This window comes from Aegilops tauschii, chromosome 5, assembly GCF_002575655.3.
Source record: "Aegilops tauschii subsp. strangulata cultivar AL8/78 chromosome 5, Aet v6.0, whole genome shotgun sequence".
NCBI lineage: Eukaryota > Viridiplantae > Streptophyta > Magnoliopsida > Poales > Poaceae > Aegilops > Aegilops tauschii.
This window is the reverse complement of record NC_053039.3, coordinates 369976356-369998448: the sequence shown is the minus strand read 5'-3', so window position 1 is coordinate 369998448 and position 22093 is coordinate 369976356. Positions and strand designations below refer to the sequence as shown.

Here is a 22093-nt window from a genome sequence, read left to right as displayed (position 1 = left end):
CCTCAGAGAAATGGTGTGTCCGAACGTCGTAATCGCACTCTATTGGATATGGTGCGATCTATGATGTCTCTTACCGATTTACCGCTCTCATTTTGGGGCTATGCTTTAGAGACTGCCGCATTCACTTTAAATAGGGCTCCGTCGAAATCCGTTGAGACGACACCGTATGAATTATGGTTTGGGAAGAAACCTAAGCTGTCGTTTCTAAAAGTTTGGGGATGCGATGCTTATGTCAAGAAACTTCAACCTGAAAAGCTCGAACCCAAATCAGAAAAATGCGTCTTCATAGGATACCCTAAGGAAACTATTGGGTATACCTTCTACCTCAGATCCGAAGGCAAGATCTTCGTTGCCAAGAACGGGTCCTTTCTGGAGAAGGAGTTTCTCTCGAAAGAATTGAGTGGGAGGAAAGTGGAACTTGATGAGGTGATAGTCACCCCTTCCGAACCGAAAAGAAGCGCAGCGCGGGAAAATGTTCCTGTGGTGCCTACACCGACTGGGGAGGAAGTTAATGATGATGATCATGAAGCTTCGGATCAAGTTACTGAACTTCGTAGGTCCACAAGGACACGTTCCGCACCAGAGTGGTACGGCAACCCTGTCCTGGAAATCATGTTGTTAGACAACGGTGAACCTTCGAACTATGAAGAAGCGATGGCGGGCCCGGATTCCGACAAATGGCTAGAAGCCATGAAATCCGAGATAGAATCCATGTATGAAAACAAAGTATGGACTTTGACTGACTTGCCCGATGAGCGGCGAGCCATAGAAAACAAATGGATCTTTAAGAAGAAGACGGACGCAGATGGTAATGTGACCATCTACAAAGCTCGACTTGTCGCTAAGGGTCATCGACAAGTTCAAGGGGTTAACTACGATGAGACTTTCTCACCCATAGCGAAGCTGAAGTCCGTCCGAATCATGTTAGCAATTGCAGCATACTATGATTATGAGATATGGCAGATGGACGTCAAAACGGCATTCCTTAATGGCTTCCTTAAGGAAGAGTTGTATATGATGCAGCCAGAAGGTTTTGTCGATCCTAAGAATGCTAAAAAAGTATGCAAGCTCCAGCGCTCAATCTATGGGCTAGTGCAAGCATCTCGGAGTTGGAACATTCGCTTTGATGAGATGATCAAAGCGTTTGGGTTTACACAGACTTATGGAGAAGCCTGTGTTTACAAGAAAGTGAGTGGGAGCTCTGTAGCATTTCTCATATTATATGTGGATGACATACTATTGGTGGGAAATGATATAGAATTCTTGGAAAGTATAAAGGCCTATTTGAATAAGTGTTTTTCAATGAAGGACCTTGGAGAAGCTGCTTATATATTAGGCATCAAGATCTATAGAGATAGATCAAGACGCCTCATTGGTCTTTCACAGAGTACATACCTTGACAAGATATTGAAGAAGTTCAGTATGGATCAGTCCAAGAAGGGGTTCTTGCCTGTATTGCAAGGTGTGCAATTGAGCAAGGCTCAATGCCCGACCACGGCAGAAGATATAGAAAAGATGAGTGTCATCCCCTATGCCTCGGCCATAGGGTCTATTATGTATGCCATGCTGTGTACCAGACCTGATGTAAACCTTGCCGTAAGTTTGGTAGGAAGGTACCAAAGTAATCCCGGCATGGAACACTGGACAGCGGTCAAGAATATCCTGAAGTACCTGAAGAGGACTAAGGATATGTTTCTCGTTTATGGAGGTGACGAAGAGCTCGTCGTAAAGGGTTACGTCGACGCTAGCTTCGACACAGATCTGGATGACTCAAAGTCACAAACCGGATACGTGTATATTTTGAATGGAGGAGCAGTAAGCTGGTGCAGTTGCAAGCAAAGCGTCGTGGCGGGATCTACATGTGAAGCGGAGTACATGGCAGCCTCGGAGGCAGCACAGGAAGCAGTCTGGATGAAGGAGTTCATTACCGACCTAGGGGTGATTCCCAATGCGTCGGGCCCGATGACTCTCTTCTGTGACAACACTGGAGCTATTGCCCTTGCGAAGGAGCCCAGGTTTCACAGGAAGACCAGGCATATCAAGCGTCACTTCAACTCCATTCGTGAAAGTGTTCAAAATGGAGACATAGATATTTGTAAAGTACATACAGACCTGAATGTAGCAGATCCATTGACTAAACCTCTCCCTAGGGCAAAACATGATCAACACCAGGACGCAATGGGTGTTCGATTCATCACAATGTAACTAGATTATTGACTCTAGTGCAAGTGGGAGACTGTTGGAAATATGCCCTAGAGGCAATAATAAATGGTTATTATTATATTTCTTTGTTCATGGTAATTGTCTATTATTCATGCTATAATTGTATTGTCCGGAAATCGTAATACATGTGTGAATGCATAGACCACAACGTGTCCCTAGTAAGCCTCTAGTTGACTAGCTCGTTGATCAACAGATAGTCATGGTTTCCTGACTATGGACATTGGATGTCATTGATAACGGGATCACATCATTAGGAGAATGATGTGATGGACAAGACCCAATCCTAAGCATAGCATAAAAGATCGTGTAGTTTCGTTTGCTAGAGCTTTTCCAATGTCAAGTATCTTTTCCTTAGACCATGAGATCGTGCAACTCCCGGATACCGTAGGAGTGCTTTGGGTGTGCCAAACGTCACAACGTAACTGGGTGACTATAAAGGTGCACTACAGGCATCTCCGAAAGTGTCTGTTGGGTTGGCACGGATCGAGACTGGGATTTGTCACTCCGTGTGACGGAGAGGTATCTCTGGGCCCACTCGGTAATGCATCATCATAATGAGCTCTATGTGACTAAGGCATTAGTCACGGGATCATGCATTGCGGTACGAGTAAAGAGACTTGCCGGTAACGTGATTGAACAAGGTATTGGGATACCGACGATCGAATCTCGGGCAAGTAACATACCGATTGACAAAGGGAATTGCATACGGGATTGATTGAATCCTCGACACCGTGGTTCATCCGATGAGATCATCGTGGAACATGTGGGAGACAACATGGGTATCCAGATCCCGCTGTTGGTTATTGATCGGAGAGGCGTCTCGGTCATGTCTGCATGTCTCCCGAACCCGTAGGGTCTACACACTTAAGGTTCGGTGACGCTAGGGTTGTAGAGATATGTGTATGCGGAAACCCGAAAGTTGTTCGGAGTCCCGGATGAGATCCCGGACGTCCCGAGAGGTTCCAAAATGGTCCGGAGGTGAAGAATTATATATAGGAAGTCAAGTTTCGGCCACCGGGAAAGTTTCGGGGGTTACCGGTATTGTACCGGGACCACTGGAAGGGTCCCGGGGGTCCACCGGGTGGGGCCACCTATCCCGGAGGGCCCCGTGGGCTGAAAGTGGAAGGGAACCGCCCTTAGTGGGCTGGGGTGCCCCCCTTGGGCCTCCCCCCATGCGCCTAGGGTTGGGAACCCTAGGGTGGGGGGGCTTCCCCCTTGCCTTGGGGGGCAAGGCAACCCCTTCCCCCCCTTTGGCCGCCGCCCCCCCCCCCTTGGAGATCCCATCTCCCAGGGCCGGCGCCCCCCAGGGGCCTATATAAAGGGAGGGGGGAGGGAGGGCAGCAACCTACAGCCTTGGGCGTCTCCCTCCTCCCCTGCAACACCTCTCTCTCTCTCTCTCGCAGAAGCTCGGCGCAGCTCTGCCGGAGAACCGCTACATCCACCACCACGCCGTCGTGCTGCTGGATCTCCATCAACCTCTCCTTCCCCCTTGCTGGATCAAGAAGGAGGAGACGTCGCTGCACCGTACGTGTGTTGAACGCGGAGGTGCCGTCCGTTCGGCACTCGGTCATCGGTGATTTGGATCACGGCGAGTACGACTCCGTCATCCACGTTCATTGGAACGCTTCCGCTCGCGATCTACAAGGGTATGTAGATGCACTCCTTTCCCCTCGTTGCTAGTAGACTCCATAGATGCATCTTGGTGAGCGTAGGAAAATTTTAAATTATGCTACGATTCCCAACAGACCGTTGGTCCCGGTTTGTGGCACCAACCGGGACCAAAGAGGGGCATTGGTCCTGGTTGGTGCTAAGAACCGGTACCAATGGCACCCATTAGTCCCGGTTGGTGCCACGAACCGGGACCAAAGGTCGTGTGCAGGAACTGGCGCGGTGCGGTGCGATGTTTAGTCCCACCTCGCTAGCCGAGAGGGGCTCAGAGTGGTTTATAAGCCCTGCTGAGCCGACCACTTCGGGCTCCTCTCTACTGCAGGCTTACGGGCCTAAATCCACTCTCTGTGCCTGTGGGCCTATTGGGCCTACTGCGGGCCTGCATCCTGGCCCCACTAGCGGGTTTCTAGTCGTATGCAGGCCGTGGTGGCCAGTAGGTGGCACTTTTTTAAAAAAATCCAGTTTTTTGCTTTCTTTTTTTGTTTTATTTATTGTATTTTGTTTCTACTTACAGCAAAATACTTACTAGTTTTTCAGTTATTCTTTTTGGTTTTAGGTAATAAAAATTATAAATTTTCTGTTAGTGCCATTAATTTTCCAATTTGAATAGTTTAAATTTGAATTATTTGAAATTTGTGTGAATCACTACTTTGTGATTAACTTTACTATAAAAATAGATTTTGGAGTGATCCCTTATCCTGCTATTTAATATTACTATGTTTTATCATTATATTCAAAAATAGTTTTTGTTATTTTAGTTTCTAACAAAAGAAATCTTTATGATAGTTCTTTTTGCTATTAAAGTTTCTAACAAAAAAGTTCTTTATGAAAATTCTTTTTGCTTTTAATGTTTTGAACAGAAAAATACTTTGATAATTTTAGTTGCATAAATTTTAGTTTATTATTTTTGCTATTAGAGTTTCATAGAAGTTTTCTAGTTCATTCTTTTTTATATTAGTTCATTCTTTGAGCTAAATGACCATGAAATTGAAAAGCACTACATCAATTTTCATTTTTTGAACTCCAGACTCTTTGCGTGTTCAAAATGCACCATTCAAAGCCACATCATCAATTTTCAACCCTTTCTGACATCATTTGTTATTTTTCATGCATTTACTAATTTTTTTGAGATAAATGACCCTAAAATTGAAAAGCACTATAGATGAAGTCTGAAAATGTTGAAAGTTGGCATGGTATCATCATTTCACCCAAATAGCATGTGCTAAAAAGTTGAGAGGTTTACGGCAAAAACTGGATGCACTTCGTGTACAAAACGGACAATCTCTTTCGAAGTATCAGGGTTTCATACGGAAACTCGTCTGTTACATGGATATTCTAGATCAAAGGCATCATCATAATAGTCGTGGAGAGAAAGTCTTCACTTTTTCTTTGCTTCTGTCCTTTGCTTATTGCACCGTAACGATGGATAATCTTCATCGTTTAACAGGGTGCTTGGGTCAGCCTTGACTTTGAAGGGAGGAATTTCATGGAACTTTTCATAATCTTCAGACGTGTCTATCTTGCCCTCCACTCCCATGATGTCTCTTTTTCCTGAAAGAACTATGTGGCGCTTTGGCTCATCGTATGATGTGTTCGCTTCCTTATCTTTTCTTTTCTCGGTTTGGTAGACATGTCCTTCACATAGAAAACCTGCGCCACATCATTGGCTAGGACGAATGGTTCGTCTGTGTACCCAAGATTGTTCAGATCTACTGTTGTCATTCCGTACTGTGGGTCTACCTGTACCGCGCCTCCTGACAGATTGACCCATTTGCACTTAAACAAAGGGACCTTAAAATCATGTCCATAGTCAAGTTCCCATATGTCCACTATGTAACCATAATATGTGTCCTTTCCCCTCTTGGTTGCTGCATCAAAGTGGACACCGCTATTTTGGTTGGTGCTCTTTTGATCTTGGGCGATCTTGTAAAATGTATTCCCATTTATCTCGTATCCTTTGTAAGTCAATACAGTCGAAGATGGTCCCCTGGACAACGAGTACAGCTCATCACAAACAATGTTGTCACCTCTGAGACGTGTTTCGAACCAACCGCCAAAAGTCCTGATGTGTTCGCATGTAATCCAGTCATCACACTGTTCTGGGTGTTTGGAGCGCAAACTGTTCTTGTGTTCATCGACATACGGGGTCACCAAGGTAGAGTTCTGTAGAACTGTGTAGTGTGCTTCAGACCAAGAATGCCCGTCCCTGCATATTATTGAGTCCCCTCCAAGCGTGCCTTTTCCAGACAGTCTTCCCTCATACCGCGATTTAGGGAGACCAATCTTATTAAGGCCAGGAATGAAGTCAACACAAAATCCAATGACATCCTCTGTTTGATGGCCCATGGAGATGCTTCCTTCTGGCCTAGCGCGGTTACAGACATATTTCTTTAGGACTCCCATGAACCTCTCAAAGGGGAACATATTGTGCAGAAATATAGGGCCCAGAATGACAATCTCGTCGACTAGATGAACTAGGACGTGCGTCATGATATTGAAGAAGGATGGTGGGAACACCAGCTCGAAACTGACAAGACATTGCGCCACATCACTCCTTAGCCTTGGTATGATTTCTGGATCGATCACCTTCTGAGAGATTGCATTGAGGAATGCACATAGCTTCACAATGGCTAATCGGACGTTTTCCGGTAGAAGCCCCCTCAATGCAACTGGAAGCATTTGCGTCATAATCACGTGGCAGTCATGAGACTTTAGGTTCTGGAACTTTTTCTTTGGCATATTTATTATTCCCTTTATATTCGACGAGAAGCCAGTCGGGACCTTCATACTGAGCAGGCATTCAAAGAAGATTTCCTTCTCTTCTTTGGTAAGAGCGTAGCTGGCACGACTTTCATACTGCTTTGGAGGCATGCCGTCTTTTTCGTGCAAACGTTGCAGGTCCTCCCGTGCCTCCGGTGTATCTTTTGTCTTCCCATACACGCCCAAGAAGCCTAGCAGGTTCACGCAAAGGTTCTTCGTCACGTGCATCACGTCGATTGAAGAACGGACCTCTAGGTCTTTCCAATAGAGTAGGTCCCAAAATATAGATTTCTTCTTCCACATGGGTGCGCATCCCTCAACGTCATTCGGAACAGATAGTCCGTCGGGACCCTTTCCAAAGATTACGTGTAAATCATTGACCATAGCTGTTGGGGAACGTAGTAATTTCAAAAAAATTCCTACGCACACGCAAGATCATGGTGATGCATAGCAACGAGAAGGGAGAGTGTTGTCTACGTACCCTCGTAGACCGTAAGCGGAAGCGTTTTATCAACGCGGTTGATGTAGTCGTACACCTTCATGATCCGTCCCGATCAAGTACCGAACGTACGACACCTCCACGTTCAGCACACGTTCAGCTCGATGACGTCCTCGCCTTCTTGATCCAGCAAGAGGGGCGAAGTAGTAGATGAGTTCCGGCAGCACGACGGCGTGGTGACGGTGTTGATGAAGAACAATCTCCGCAGGGCTTCGCCTAAGCACTACGAAAACTATGATGGAGGATAAACTAGAGGGGACGGGGTAGCCGGCACACGGCTTGGTGTTTCTTGATGTGTCTTTGGTGCTATCCCTGCCCCTCTATTTATATGTTGAGCCCTGGGGTCGAAACTTGGAGTAAAAGCCTCCTCAAAGTCGGTTTTGCCCGAAAGGGAAGAGTCCTACAAGGACTCCAGGGCTAGACGCTAGGGTTCCCGGCGTCTACCCCCTAGACGCCAGGGTTCCTGGCGTCTAGCCTCTGATCTCCGCAAAACTTCCTTTTGCACTTTCCAAAAGCCTCGTGGGCTTTCCCCTTTGGCCCAAATAAAGTGTTCTCGTACCCAAACATTTCGGGAAACATTCGGAACCCCTTCCGGTGAATTCCGGAACCCTTCCGGAGATCAAACACTACTATCCCATATATTAAACTTTACCTCCGGACCATTCCGGAGCTCCTCGTCATGTCCGTGATCACATCCGGGACTCCGAACAACATTCGGTCACCAACATACATAACTCATATAATACTATATCGTCAACGAACGTTAAGCGTGCGGACCCTACGGGTTCGAGAACTATGTAGACATGACCGAGACACTTCTCAGGTCAATAACCAATAGCGGAACCTGGATGCCCATATTGGCTCCTACATATTCTACGAAGATATTTATCGGTCGAACCGCATAACAACATACGTTGTTCCCTTTGTCATCGGTATGTTACTTGCCCGAGATTCGCTCGTCGGTATCTCAATACCTAGTTCAATCTCGTTGCCGGCAAGTCTCTTTACTCGTTCCGTAATACATCATCCCGCAACTAACTCATTAGTTACAACGCTTGCAAGGCTTATAGTGACGTGTATTACCGAGTGGGCCCAGAGATACCTCTCCGACAATCGGAGTGACAAATCCTAATCTCGATATACGCCAACTCAACAAGTACCTTCGGAGACACCTGTAGAGCACCTTTATAATCACCCATTTATGTTGTGACGTTTGGTAGCACACAAAGTGTTCCTCCAGTAAACGGGAGTTGCATAATCTCATAGTCATAGGAACATGTATAAGTCATGAAGAAAGCAATAGCAACATACTAAACGATCAAGTGCTAAGCTAACGGAATGGGTCAAGTCAATCACATCATTCTCTAATGATGTGATCCCGTTAATCAAATGACAACTCATGTCTATGGCTAGGAAACTTAACCATGTTTGATTCAACGAGCTAGTATAGTAGAGGCATACTAGTGACACTCTGTTTGTCTATGTATTCACACATGTATTTTGTTTCCGGTTAATACAATTCTAGCATGAATAATAAACATTTATCATGAAATAAGGAAATAAATAATAACTTTATTATTGCCTCTAGGGCATATTTCCTTCAGTAGCAAGTACGTGATCACCGGTACACATGGCGGGCTTCTTCCGGTGATCTGCCTCGCCTTTGAAATGCTTGCCTTTCTTTCGACATTGATGGTTGGTCGGAAGAAATCGACGATGGCCCAGGTAGACATTCTTCCTGGATTTGTCCAGGTATATACTTTCGGTGTCAGCTAAACAGTGCGTGCATGCGTGGTATCCCTGGTTTGTCTGTCCTGAAAGGTTACTGAGAGCGGGCCAATCGTTGATGGTTACAAACAGCAACGCGTGCAGGTTAAATTCCTCCTGTTTGTGCTCATCCCACACACATACACCGTTTCTATTCCACAGATGTAAAAGTTCTTCAACTAATGGACTTAGGTACACATCAATGTCGTTGCCGGGTTGCTTAGGGCCTTGGATGAGAACTGGCATCATAATGAACTTCCGCTTCATGCACATCCAAGGAGGAAGGTTATACATACATAGAGTCACGGGCCAGGTGCTGTGATTGCTGCTCTGCTCCCCGAAAGGATTAATGCCATCCGCGCTTAAACCAAACCATATGTTCCTTGGATCACCTGCAAACTCAGCCCAGTACTTTCTCTCGATTTTTCTCCACCGCGACCCGTCAACGGGTGCTCTCAACTTCCCGTCTTTCTTACGGTCCTCTCTGTGCCATCGCATCAACTTGGCATGCTCTTCGTTTCTGAACAGGCGTTTCAACCATGGTATTATAGGAGCATACCACATCACCTTGGCAGGAACCCTCCTCCTGGGGGGCTCGCCGTCAACATCACCAGGGTCATCTCGTCTGATCTTATACCGCAATGCACCACATACCGGCCATGCGTTCAAATCCTCGTACGCACCGCGGTAGAGGATGCAGTCATTAGGGCATGCATGTATCTTCTGCACCTCCAATCCTAGAGGGCATACGACCTTCTTTGCTTCTTACGTACTGTCGGGCAATTCGTTATCCTTTGGAAGCTTCTTCTTCAATATTTTCAGTAGCTTCTCAAATCCTTTGTCAGGCACAACATTCTCTGATTTCCACTGCAGCAATTCCAGTATGGTACCGAGCTTTGTGTTGCCATCTTCGCAATTGGGGTACAACCCTTTTTTGTGATCCTCTAACATGCGATCGAACTTCAGCTTCTTCTTTTGACTTTCGCACTGTGTCCTTGCATCAACAATGACCCGGCGGAGATCATCATCATCGGGCACATTGTCTGGTTCCTCTTGATCTTCAGCAGCTTCCCCCGTTGCAGCATCACCGTATTCAGGGGGCACATAGTTGTCATCGTCCTCTTCTTCTTCGCCGTCTTCCATCATAACCCCTATTTCTCCGTGCCTGGTCCAAACATTATAGTGTGGCATGAAACCCTTATAAAGCAGGTGGCCGTGAAGGATTTTCCAGTCAGAGTAAGACTTCATATTCCCACATATAGGGCATGGACAGCACATAAAACCATTCTGCTTGTTGGCCTCAGCCACTTTGAGAAAATTATGCACGCCCTTAACGTACTCGGAGGTGTGTCTGTCACCATACATCCATTGCCGGTTCATCTGCGTGCATTATATATAATTAAGTGTGTCAAAAACCATTACAGAATATCGTGGATAGATAAGTGACCAAATTAATAGAAGTTCATCATCACATTAAAACCAATGTACATACATAGTTCTCATTGACAAGAAATAATAAAAGTAAGAAAATTAGACAAGTATCTATCTAAAGTAAGAATTCTTTTCTTTCAGAAAGAAGATAAGAACAATAGGCTCACCACGGTGGTGCCGGCGACGAGATCGGCGCGGGCGATCGACGGCGGTGAAGACGGGGACAGGACGTGACGGACCGCTAAACCTATGCAAATCTCGGGGAAAATGGAGCTTGGAGGTCGAGCTTCGAGAGGAGAAAGCTTAACTAGTGTGGCTCGGGCATTTCATCGAACACCTCATGTGCATAGGAGGTGAGCTAGAGCGCACCCAAATGCCCTTCCCACGCCGGCCAGAAAAAATAGAGCACTGTGGAGTGCTCTGCTAGTTAAGCACTGTGGAGCTAGGCAACTCATTTGTCCCGGTTCGTGGCTGAAACCGGGACTAAAGCCCCCCTTCTGTCCCGGTTCAAGCCACGAACCGGGACAAATGTATGTGGGCCATGAGCGAGGACCATTGGTCCCGGTTCGTGCCTGGAACCAGGACAAATGGGTCCAGTCGAACCGGGACCAATGCCCACGTGGCCCCGGCCGGCCCCCTGGGCTCACGAACCGGGACGTATGCCCCCATGGGTCCCGGTTCATGACTGAAGCGGGACTAATGGGCTGGCCAGGCCCGAACCAAAGCCCTGTTTTCTACTAGTCTGGCGCCATTCTCTGATTGACTGCAACTACGCCAGCTGCATGTGGGCTCTATCAAATGAAGACATGATGCAACATATGTGCTTACATAGAGATGAACAAGCCAAGAGATGGTTGTTTCTGATGAGTGAATCACTTCCTCACGAGGAGTTTACTACCATGATTGTTACACTATGGGCTATTTGGGCAGCGAGGAGAAAGATAATCCATGAAGGCATTTACAAAACTCCTTTCTCAACTCACGGTTTCATTACTAGCTACATCGCAGAGTTGAAGCAAATACGGAAGCCTGTTGAGAGGACGGTGGCTGCACTAACTATTCGCCCAGTCAAGTGGCTGCCTCCATCGGAGGATCATGTTAAAATTAACGTTGATGCTGCCGTGTCACGTTCAGGTGGTTTTGGTGCTGTGAGAGCGGTTTGTCACGATATAGCTGGGATATATCTGGGGGCGTCGACAGTCATATTCAGAAACATAGAAGACCCGGAGGTTCTGGAAGTACTCGCTAACAGCGAAGCAACGGCGCTTGCTGAGGATCTTTACGAGCATAAAGTTTTCATCACTTTGGACTGTATGGCAGCGGTGGAGGCAATCAGAGAAGGAACAACAGCATCTTACGGAGCAGTGGTGCATGAAATAACGGAGAGAGCTAGTTTTTTTACTACTTGCATTTTTAGCCATGAATTTCGGACCTCGAACTTTGAGGCCCACAATCTCGCGAAACATGCGTTAATGTTGGGGACCGGTCGCCATGTCTGGTTAGGCCAGCCCGGCGATCTTTTGTTCGTCCCTATAAACATTGTGACGGTTGAATAAAGTTTCACGAGTTTGTCTAAAAAAACTCTCGCGGCGTCACACACGCTTTCAGAAACGAAAAGAAGAAAAACCGCTGGCCCAACTCGTTAACGCCGTTCCGGCCCACAACACAGAGAATTATTTAGTCTTAATCTCGAACCAGCCCAAGTCATCTCCGTCTCGCGCTCCGCCTCCGACTCCGCCCTGGCCCTCCGCCTGCCCTCCGCCTCCGTGACCGGCCTCCCGCCGTCCCACGCATCGCCCTCCGCCCACCGCCTCCGGTTCGCCGTGTTCTCCTTAACTATCCTCCGCGTGGAAACATTCTCTTCCTATTTCTATCTCGGTGTCATGCTAATATCTAGGGGGGACGCTAGGCGCCGGCGCGCCGGCCCAACAGTTGGGCCGGTCCAGCTTCAGCCGTCCGATGCAGGCGCTTAAAGCCATCAGATCTGTCCCAGTGCTTCGTCCTTCTTGCGAGTCGTTTTCTTCTGAAAAACTGAACGCCCCGAGCGCCGCCAGACACCCTGCCCGAGCTTGAAGCAGCACCGCAGCGCCCTCGTCGCCGGTCGGTGCCCTTGCCGGCCGTCCTCGTCGCCGGTCGGCACCCTCGCCGGCCGTCCTCGCCGCCGGCCGCCGCCCTTTTCCCTTGCTCTACCCATGCAACAGCTGCTCTGGGTTGCAGCTCCGCCCGGCGACGGATGTAGCTTGGTGGCCATGCAACACCGCCATGCCGTCGGCCGCAATTGGGTGATAAAGCCGTCGCAACTCCGCCGCCGCCGGCCATTGACGCATGCAACACTCGCCGCGGTTGCAGCTAATCCGTGAATGGACGTAGCAAAATTTAAAGACGGTTGTAGCAAAAACGCCGTCGGAACTCGTCGCCGCGCTTGAAGCACCATGGCCTGGTGAATGGATGTAGCAAAAACAAGTCTCCAGTAGTAGCAAAAAACAAGGTTGTTGCAACAAAAATGTCGTCTTTGTCGTCGTCGCCGGTCACATCTCAGTCGTAAAAAAGCACCACAGCTTCATGAATGGATGTAGCAAAACACACTGACGGTAGTAGCAAAAAAATGACACGGTTGAAACTTTTTTCGTTTTGAGCAGCGCCTGGGTGAAATCTTCCTCTATCGTTCGGTTGCAGCAAAAATCACAGAGAGACGCCATGGCCGTCGTCGAGGAAGATTTCTCAATCTCTGGTTGAAGCTTTTTCATCTGCAGGTTGAAGCTTTTTGTCAAACGGTTGTAACTTTTCCTGTATTTTGTTGTCTGGTTGAAGCTTTTTTATCCACTGGATGTAGCTTTTTGTGTCCATGGTTGTAGCACGGGAAAACACCGTTTGCAACTCTCCCAGTACCGCGGTTGCAGCTCCTCCCCGTGGCCATGGTTGTAGCACGGGCACCTCGGTCCTCCCGGCGTTTTGCCTGTCGCCGGTTGCAACAAAAAGGGAAGAGAGGGGGAGGAAAAGGGAAGAGAGGGAGAAGGAAGAAAAAGGAGGTGGGAAGGCGAGCGGAGCTGCAATCTATATCCATGGCCGACGGCGAGCTGCTCCACGCGCTACAATGGGGGAGACGAGATGGGGTCAGACGGCTGGCAGAAGGAAGAAGAAGCAAAGAAAAAAGAAAATAAAAGTGAAAAACGTTTGGGTTAATTAAGCGCGCGCCTGCCAGCGTGTCCCGCGCGTGAAAAAGGGAAGCGACCGGCCGAGCGCTCCGGCCGGCGCACCGGGCCCAAACACTTCCCAATATCTAGTCCCTTTTTCTTTCTCAGATGGCTGCCGCGAGAGGTAGACATGGGTTTCCCATCGCCGCGGAGGCCGCCGAGCTCGGTCCCGCCCTCGCCGCCGCCCTCGCCGACGCCACTGCGGCTGTAGAGAAGGTATTTCTCACCAACTTCTAGGTCGAAGTTCGCGGACGGATCTGGCTAGGAAACCCTTGTTTCGGTGTCGTGCTTTGATCTGGCCATGGAAGTCTACTTGTTATGGATCGATCTGATAGAAAGCCCCTCTAGTAGGGTTTGATGTGCTCTCTCTCTCCCGAGATGTTTGGATTTGGAACCTGTCGGTTGGATTTGTTATAGTTCGTATATAGGTGGACCTGGTTTCCGTTTAGTTGGTGGTTGTTTTCAGATAGGAAATCTTTCGTTTAGTTTTGTCAGGCTGCAACCTATAAGAGCCTGAAGATGCACAGAGTTATCCCCTGTTTCCAATTGCCTGAAGATACAAGAGCCGTTGATCATCCATCTGACAGCTCACCACCAAGTATAAAGGTTCACCGCATCGGATCCATCTCCATTGTAATTGGGATGAATCCTAAAGCCGCCTGTGGCGTGCCGCACTACTTTCCCCTTCATCCAGCAATACAAACCCTAGACCAATCCCCAAATTTCCCTCTCAATTGGTGATGTTTTAGTGTTAAATAAATCCAGTGGATCTCCTTCTAGATCCTGACAAGTTTGTTTAAGTTTCCGCTGATTTATGGAGCTTTGATGCCATTATTCTTCATATGATTGCATTTGTAATGATCACTTGATTCTTAGTATCCCTGATCCCCTGTTTACTCTATTAACTATGAAGTTTTTATGCCCCGAGTGCCATTTGCACTCCCAGTACCTCATTCCTGAATTTCCATATAATTGGTTTGAAGTGGTATGTTAGCCATTAACCCGTTCTCTCTTGGTTCCTAGCTATCTACATGTCTTGTTCGTCTAATTTGTTAGTTGTGTAATATGATTTCCCAATTGGAATAAGAAAGAGAAACACTGATCCGTGTTTCTGAGTATCTGTGGTTGCAAACTGATCCCACTGTGATGTGCTGCTGTTCGGCAATTTTGTAGGCTCTGTGGGAAGCAGGTAACCCCAACCATTGCCCCCTCCCGGAGAAGCTCTCCAGGGCGCTTGCTGACCTACGAAGGATAAATGAGTTCTTGGACAACCCAAGGGTTCACAGGGATGTAAGTTGCCATGCTGAGAGTAGAGTTAACTGAGCGCTACTGGAGCGTTTGTGAGCTGTCATTTGTATGAAGTACTCCCTCTGTAAACAAATATAAGAGTGTTTAAATCACTATTTTAGTGATCTAAACGCTCTTATATTTCTTTACGGAGGGAGTAATAGCTAGGACATTCTGACCAGATCTCCAGAGAGAGATCTGGTGTAATATGAAGTAATAACTGGATAGAGAAAGTATCTAAGGCGATGCTTCTTTTGTTTGTTACAGGAGCTTTTCAGGTATACCACCATTCCCGGCGAGCTGGCTGTGCTCGGGGTGAAAGTCCGTGAAAGAGTTGACAAGTTTTATGCCACACTCGGTGACGATTCAATTGACCGGCGCATGTATGTTCTCTTTCTATGTATATGTGCAGTCACATATCTTATTTACTCTTATTAACTCTAGCAATATTTGATTGTATGCTCATTCGTATATTCTTCTGCTTTGACTTCAAAATTAAGATGCTACTTGTCTGCAGTATGCAGATTTGCTTTTTTTTAGCAATTCTAAAGGCTAATGAATGTAGTATGAACTTCATACAATGTTGCTAAGCTCTGTCGTAGTTGTTTACAGTATGTTTACTTTCTTCAACACGGTTGGATTCTAAATTGCGTACAAAGGTGCTCCGTTTGAATCGGTCCTGTAAGAAATATTTTGGTTTGCAGTCTGTGCAATGTTCAAGAAAGCGGAAAGCGTAAGCGAAGTGGAAGGCCACAGCTTAGAGCAATGAGCGCTTAAGCGCAACTTAATCACACTTAAGCGTTTTTTGAAATTGGCTAGAATTTGACAGATTTTGAATGATATACACATGAAAATAGGAAGCATGGCACATGGGTAATTGAAGTAGCATCTGGAATACAGTTCACACAACAGCAAATACATATCAGGTTCGCATAGCAAGCAAAATAACAACTAAAATGCAGTTCAGTTCAAATAGACGTAACCTAACAGATATCATGTGGACAGAATTTTGCCAAAATATGAAGGAAATAGTTCTTGAACATAGCCTAGTAATAAGATAAATAGCATATTGCCATTATTGCACAAGCAGACCAGCAGAAGTAGTACAAAAATTGCCAAATTTTGGTCAAATTTAAATAAAAAACGCTTAATCGACCGCTTAGGGCAAAAGCGAAGCGCTTTGCCATCGCTCAGCGCTTAATCGCGCTTAAGCATCGCTTAAAAACGCTTTCCTGAACACTGGTCAAAATTAACTCTGATGGAGCAGTTTCACGCTTTGGAGAGAAAGGTGGTGGAGGGGCAGTGTTGAGGAACCATCACGGAGCTTTTCTGGGAGCAGCCTGTCAGTTCTTCCCACACAACGTTGATCCAGAAGCTGTGGAGGTTCTTGCTTGCCGGAGAGCGGTTCAGTTGGCAATCGCAACACATGCTACGAAAGTACATGTGGAGCTGGACAATAACACGGTGGTGCACATGCTCAATCAGCAAACAAGGAACCTTTCTGCAGTAGGGCCTTGGATACAGGAGATCAAAGAGATGCTCAACTCGTTCGCCGAGTTTAGAGTTGAGTGGATTAGGCGTTCTGGGAATATTGCCGCGCATAAATTAGCTAAAGTAGGTGTAGGAGAAGAGAGGTGTGACGTTTGGGTGGGATCACCACCAGACTTTATTTTAGATGTAATTTCGGATGAGATTCCAGACTTGGTTTGAATAAAAGCGGCAAGTTCCCCTAATAAAAAAAACTCCCGCAGGATGTTAACTGACGATCACAACACATCTGAGCCGGCCCGGCCGCATCTAAACTGCGGGCACAACTCTCCATGTCAGGCCAGGTGACCGACCGATTTTTTTCCACGTTCACAAAAACGCAGAGCCCACTCCACTAACTAGCAGCAACGGGAGGGAGAAGCACAACTCAGGGTAAAAGCAGTCCGCAACCCCAAATGATGTTTGAAATAAATAGGTTTGAGTGAAAATCTGGCATGCTGAGATCCCACGGTGACTTTGGAGGGGATATGAAGCAAATAAACAAGGACAGTGAAATCAAAAGTCATCCAAATAAAGGCTAACACCATTATTGCAGCATACAAAGAGGGTGGGTCATGGTAAACATGGCCTACATATACATAGATAAACAAGTAGCAGTGACATGGATATAGTTCAATAAACTCATATAGAAAATTTGGATGCTTCAATCTCAGATCAACAGCACTACACCTCCGGGGTTCTTCTCATCATAGGGACTGTAGGGGCAAGAACATTCATCATCTTCAGATTCCTCGTCATCAGAACCCATCCCCACATACTCTTTCTGTACCTCAACATAGCCCCTGGTGAGCAAATCAACACGGACCTTGTCCTCCATCCCGACTTCAAAGCTGAGCTTCTTGTTCTTGACCTGACAAATCTCGTCAAGAAACTTCTTTCTTTCATCCATCCACCCCACCGGGAAGATCCCGCCGGCTTCAATGCCAAGGATCTTGTCAACGGTGGGGATCATTGGGCAAGACAAAAATAAGCGGATGTCATCATCTTTCAGCCGAACCATGCCTGGGGCGGCGACAGACGCAGCCTCGGGCTTTGACTCTTCCACGATCCTGTCGATCGCCTCCTCCAATTGCTTTGATGTCAACGCTTTCGACTCAAGGAAGGTTAGCAGCGTCTCCTTGATTCTTTTCCTTAGAGCTTCGCCGTCTTCCGGGATGAGGTCCAGGGTGAGTAGGCCCGCCCAATCGGCCGCCCTCGGCAGCCCCAGGAAGATGTCCGACGCCCCCGCATGCGCCGGGAACATGTTCAACGCCTCGCATGCCCCGGCCGACTTCCTTTTGAGAGGGCATGCCCTCAACGGACCATCCTCGCCGGTCACCGCATCCTCCGGCGCGTTGGTGGTGAGCGAAAAAGTGCCCTTCTCGACGGTCGCTGCGTCCTCCACCGGACTAGGTTTGGTGGTGGAGCATGGCCTCAGCGCAAAAACGCCGTTTTCGCCCGTCGTCGCCGCCTCCATCGCCATATGTTTATGTTTGGCGGCGGCGCACGGCGTCAACAAAAAAGCCCCCTTTTCGCCGTCACCGCCTCCTCTACCAGCATGTGATGCTTGTTGGTGCACTGCCTCAACGACAAAGGTCTCTTGGTGGTGGAAAAGTGCTCCTTACTATCCATCGCCGGTTCCCTCGCTGCCGAACAATTGTTGTGATTGGGGATTGGGGATGAGATGTGCCGGCGGCGGTGTCGTCTCGATCTATATAAAGGCAGAGGTGAACCCTAATCCGCCATCGACTGGACTACAAACCTTTCCGGAGCAGATTCTACCTTGGCCAGGCCCGGTCCAGCTGCGTCTCAGAATTGACTTCTTATTGCCGAGCACAATACTGGCGAATCCTATTTGCTGCGGGCCTCGGAACAAGCTGAAGGGCGAGAGAGCTGGGCCGGCCCACAAGCTCAGGAGGCACAGCCTCTTTGTCATGTTTTTCTTACGTTTTCTGTGATGGTGCAATTTCAAAAGAAAATAAACCAAGTGCAGCTGCTGCTATTTATACTTCCTCCGTTCCAAAATAAATGACCCAACTTTATACTAACTTTAGTACTTTGTACTACTAAAATTAGTATAAAGTTAAGTCATCTATTTTGAAGCGGAGGGAGTAGATCGGAAGAGGGATTGTTTATGGGAGCTTCGGTGATGGTTAATGATGGAGTTCTTGATCCTGAATACGTTGAAGCCATGGCTTGTCGTGAAGCTCTCGTACTACGGCAAGACTTGAATTTAAGAGCGGCTGTTGTTGCGTCAGACTGTGCAAATGTGGTACGCAGCGTCGAAGAAGGAAGCCGAGGCATGAGCTCAATGGTAATAGAAGAAATACGACGAATGAAGATGACGGCTGGGGAGGTATCTTTTAGATATGAAAGACGTGAAGCAAATTTCGATGCACACAATATAGCTACTCCAGAACATCTCTTGAATTGGTGCCAGGCCGTTATGTGTGGTTTTTGGAACCTCCTAATTATGTACATCTTCAAATCAATTAATAAAAGGTCGGGTGTGGTTTCTCTCCAAAAAATAAATCTTACGTTTTCTGTTTTCTTTTTACTTTTATTTTTGTACTTTTGTTTATACTTTAAAATTACAGATAAAGTGAATATATACTAGTACATCTCTCTGAAGGCGTCCGACAAGATCAAGCGTTGCCGGGGCAGCCGGAGGGCGTCGACTTCGACCAATACGGTGGGTACGTGATCGTCGACGAGGAGAACGGCCGCGCCCTCTTCTACTACCTCGTGGAGTCAGCTTCAGAGAAGCCACTCCTGCTATGGCTCAATGGAGGTTAGAGCTATATAAATCGGTAACTAGACATATATCTTTGTATAAATTTCTCCATGACAATGGTGACACTGACACTTGTCCACACAGGGCCAGGGTGCTCGTCGCTGGGGTACGGAGCAATGCAGGAGCTGGGCCCGTTCCGTGTAACCGAAGACAACAGGACGCTCAGCAGAAACATGCACGCCTGGAACAGCGGTACGTAAACCAATTTTTTTTCAATAAAGGATGTTTTATTACTTAAAAGGTTTAAAGCATTACATCCGGCCTCTCCGTAACTAAGATGCACGAAGCCATAACCAAGTCCAAGTTCCAACCATGGCTTCTTCTACCCGTTAATCCTTCCCCTTTGGGCCTGCTTACAGAAGAAATCCCCAATTTGCTCGTGAAAAATAATTGCAGTGGCTAACATGATCTTCCTGGAGTCGCCAGCCGGTGTGGGATTCTCTTACTCCAACACGTCTGCGGACTACGACCTCAGTGGCGACCAGCGAACCGCCGCCGACGCGTACGTCTTCCTGGTGAGATGGCTGGAGAGGTTCCCGGAGTACAAGGACCGCGCCTTCTACATCTCCGACGAGAGCTACACCGGCCACTACGCGCCACAGCTCGTCGTTACCATCCTACTCCACAACACATACAACAACAGAAGCATCATAAACCTTCAGGGCATCTTGGTAGGTCAAATTTACTACCAGCTATAGTCATATGAAACATGGCGGATGACAAAAAATCTTCTGAATATTAAATGGACTCTTTTCTGTCGAAGGTTGGCGGCAAAAACGACAAATTTGACCCGTGAACGAAAAAAATTCATAAATTGAACTGTCTTTGAAAAAATTTCACTCCACTTACCCTTTTGTGTAGCGCCTGACAACCAGACACCACACTGCACTATGCAGCACCTGACAGGCGCTACACTTCTGGCCAGCGTGGTATCCTGGATTCAGGCCAGGCCTATCCCTGATTGTGCAACGCCTAACACAAAGGCGCTATACATGAACTTAGTAATACAGTGGATAGAAAGTTTTTTATAGTGCAGCGCCTAAGAGACCGGCGCTGCACTGTTATGACGAAGGCGCTGCACTATGAGCTAGGCATGTTCACGCTGTACGTACGTACTCGAACGCGATAATGAAATAGGGCGTGCGTGACCACACAGCTGCCCGCGCCGGCAGGGCGGACCGGTCAACGACTCGTGGCGATCATGCGAGACCGATGAACCATCGAATCCGTCCGGCCCGAGCTGGAGACCTTGCTACCCGGAGTGGAGAAAATCTTTTCTTTTTATGCGAGGTGCTACTAGCAAAGATTTTTTTTTAGCATTAGTACAGACACAAGCGCTCATATACACGCGCATACACTCACCCCTATGAACGCACACACGCACACCCTACCCCTATGAGCATCTTCGAGAGACTGAGCTGACATATCATCTTGAAATTTACGAAGTCACCGTAGGCGCCTCGTCGTCGACGGGAACGTTTCCTCCCATTGAAAGTGCATCGCCGGAAATCCTAAAATAAATCCAGAAATAATGCGAGCACCAGGATTTGAACCCTGATGGGTTGGGGATACCACTGTCCACCTAATCATCTCAACCATAGATTGGTTCTCACTAGCAAAGATTGTTAACGTAAGAAACCAACAGACTCTAATAAACATGGCCATGTGATGCGTGCTTGTATCGTTAGGCCAACTCTAAACATGGCCAACAGACTAAAGAAATTCAAAAAAAGGCATTGCAACTTAAAAAACCAAAATGGACTGGCATACTGCGCAGGCGGCGGTGGTAGAGACATTGGTGCTGGTGACCACAGCGCCCTCACCACCTGCGGTGCTGGTGGCGGCATCGACAGTGGGCTGCATGGCATCGTGGCCGCGTCCATGTCCTCGATTACCCATGCAGCGCCTCGTTCCATACCGGGGTGGGCGGCCGGTCCTCCTCCATGGCCTTCTCCTTCACCTCCTGCTTGACGTCCAGCTATAGCACGTAGACACCGCAACGCACGCCCTACAAGCACGACCGGCAAAAGTAGGTTTGTCGGCGCATGTCATCCACCCTGACGTACGGCTGGAAGGGCACCAGAGGGGAGATGGAGAATGCGCCCGGCGAGGTGGAGTGGATGATCGCGCTTCTAGATGATGCGGACGACGAGCCTGCCTCGGTGGGAGGTAGTTGGATGGCTGACACGCGGGCCTGAAACGGACGGCGCGAGGATGCGTGGGCGTCCGTTTGACCGCAAAGGCCGCTCAAATTTTCGTCGAGGATGGGACGGGCCGGACACGAAACATACAGATTTTACGGATGCGGTCGCGCGTTGGCTGTGTCGTCTGTCCGAATGACCCAAAATGAACACACGCGGACCGGACCAGATGGGTATGTGTTGGAGTTGGCCTTATTCATATCGAGCTTGGGGTTGGGTTGGGAGTCTGCCAGTCTACCACGGCCGGATCGGAACAATCATACACTGGACTAGCATACCATGGACCTATGGAGTATAATGGACCAGCTCTATCCTCGGCCACGTCCCGTACCAACTCGCCTTCCTCCTTGTCCCCTTCGTGCATCTGAGCTACTACGCTCGTGCAGCAGCGCTAATTAACCTCATAGTGCAGCGCCTTTATAGTAGGTGTTGCACTGTTAAGTGTATTCAAAACTTCCTATCCACTGTGTTACTTAGTCTATATGTAGCGTCTTTGAGTTAGGCGTTGCACATTGCAGTGTAGCATTTTTATGTTAGGCGCTGCACAATTAGAAATGAGGCCTGGCTTGGTCCCGGGGTGCCAGGCTGGCTAGAAGTGTAATGCTTGTCAGCCAAGAGCTACATAGTGCAGTGTGGCGCCTATCTGTCGGGCACTACACGAAAGGGTCAGCGGAGTGAATTTTTTTCAAAAACAGTTCAATTTATAAATTCTTTTCGTTCAGAGGTTGAATTTGTTGTTTTT

General features: G+C 47.7%; 1 pseudogene; it reads left to right on the top strand.

Moving 5' to 3' along the window:
- Positions 1-13538: 13538 nt before the first annotated feature.
- Positions 13539-22093, top strand: LOC109732298 (uncharacterized; annotated as a pseudogene).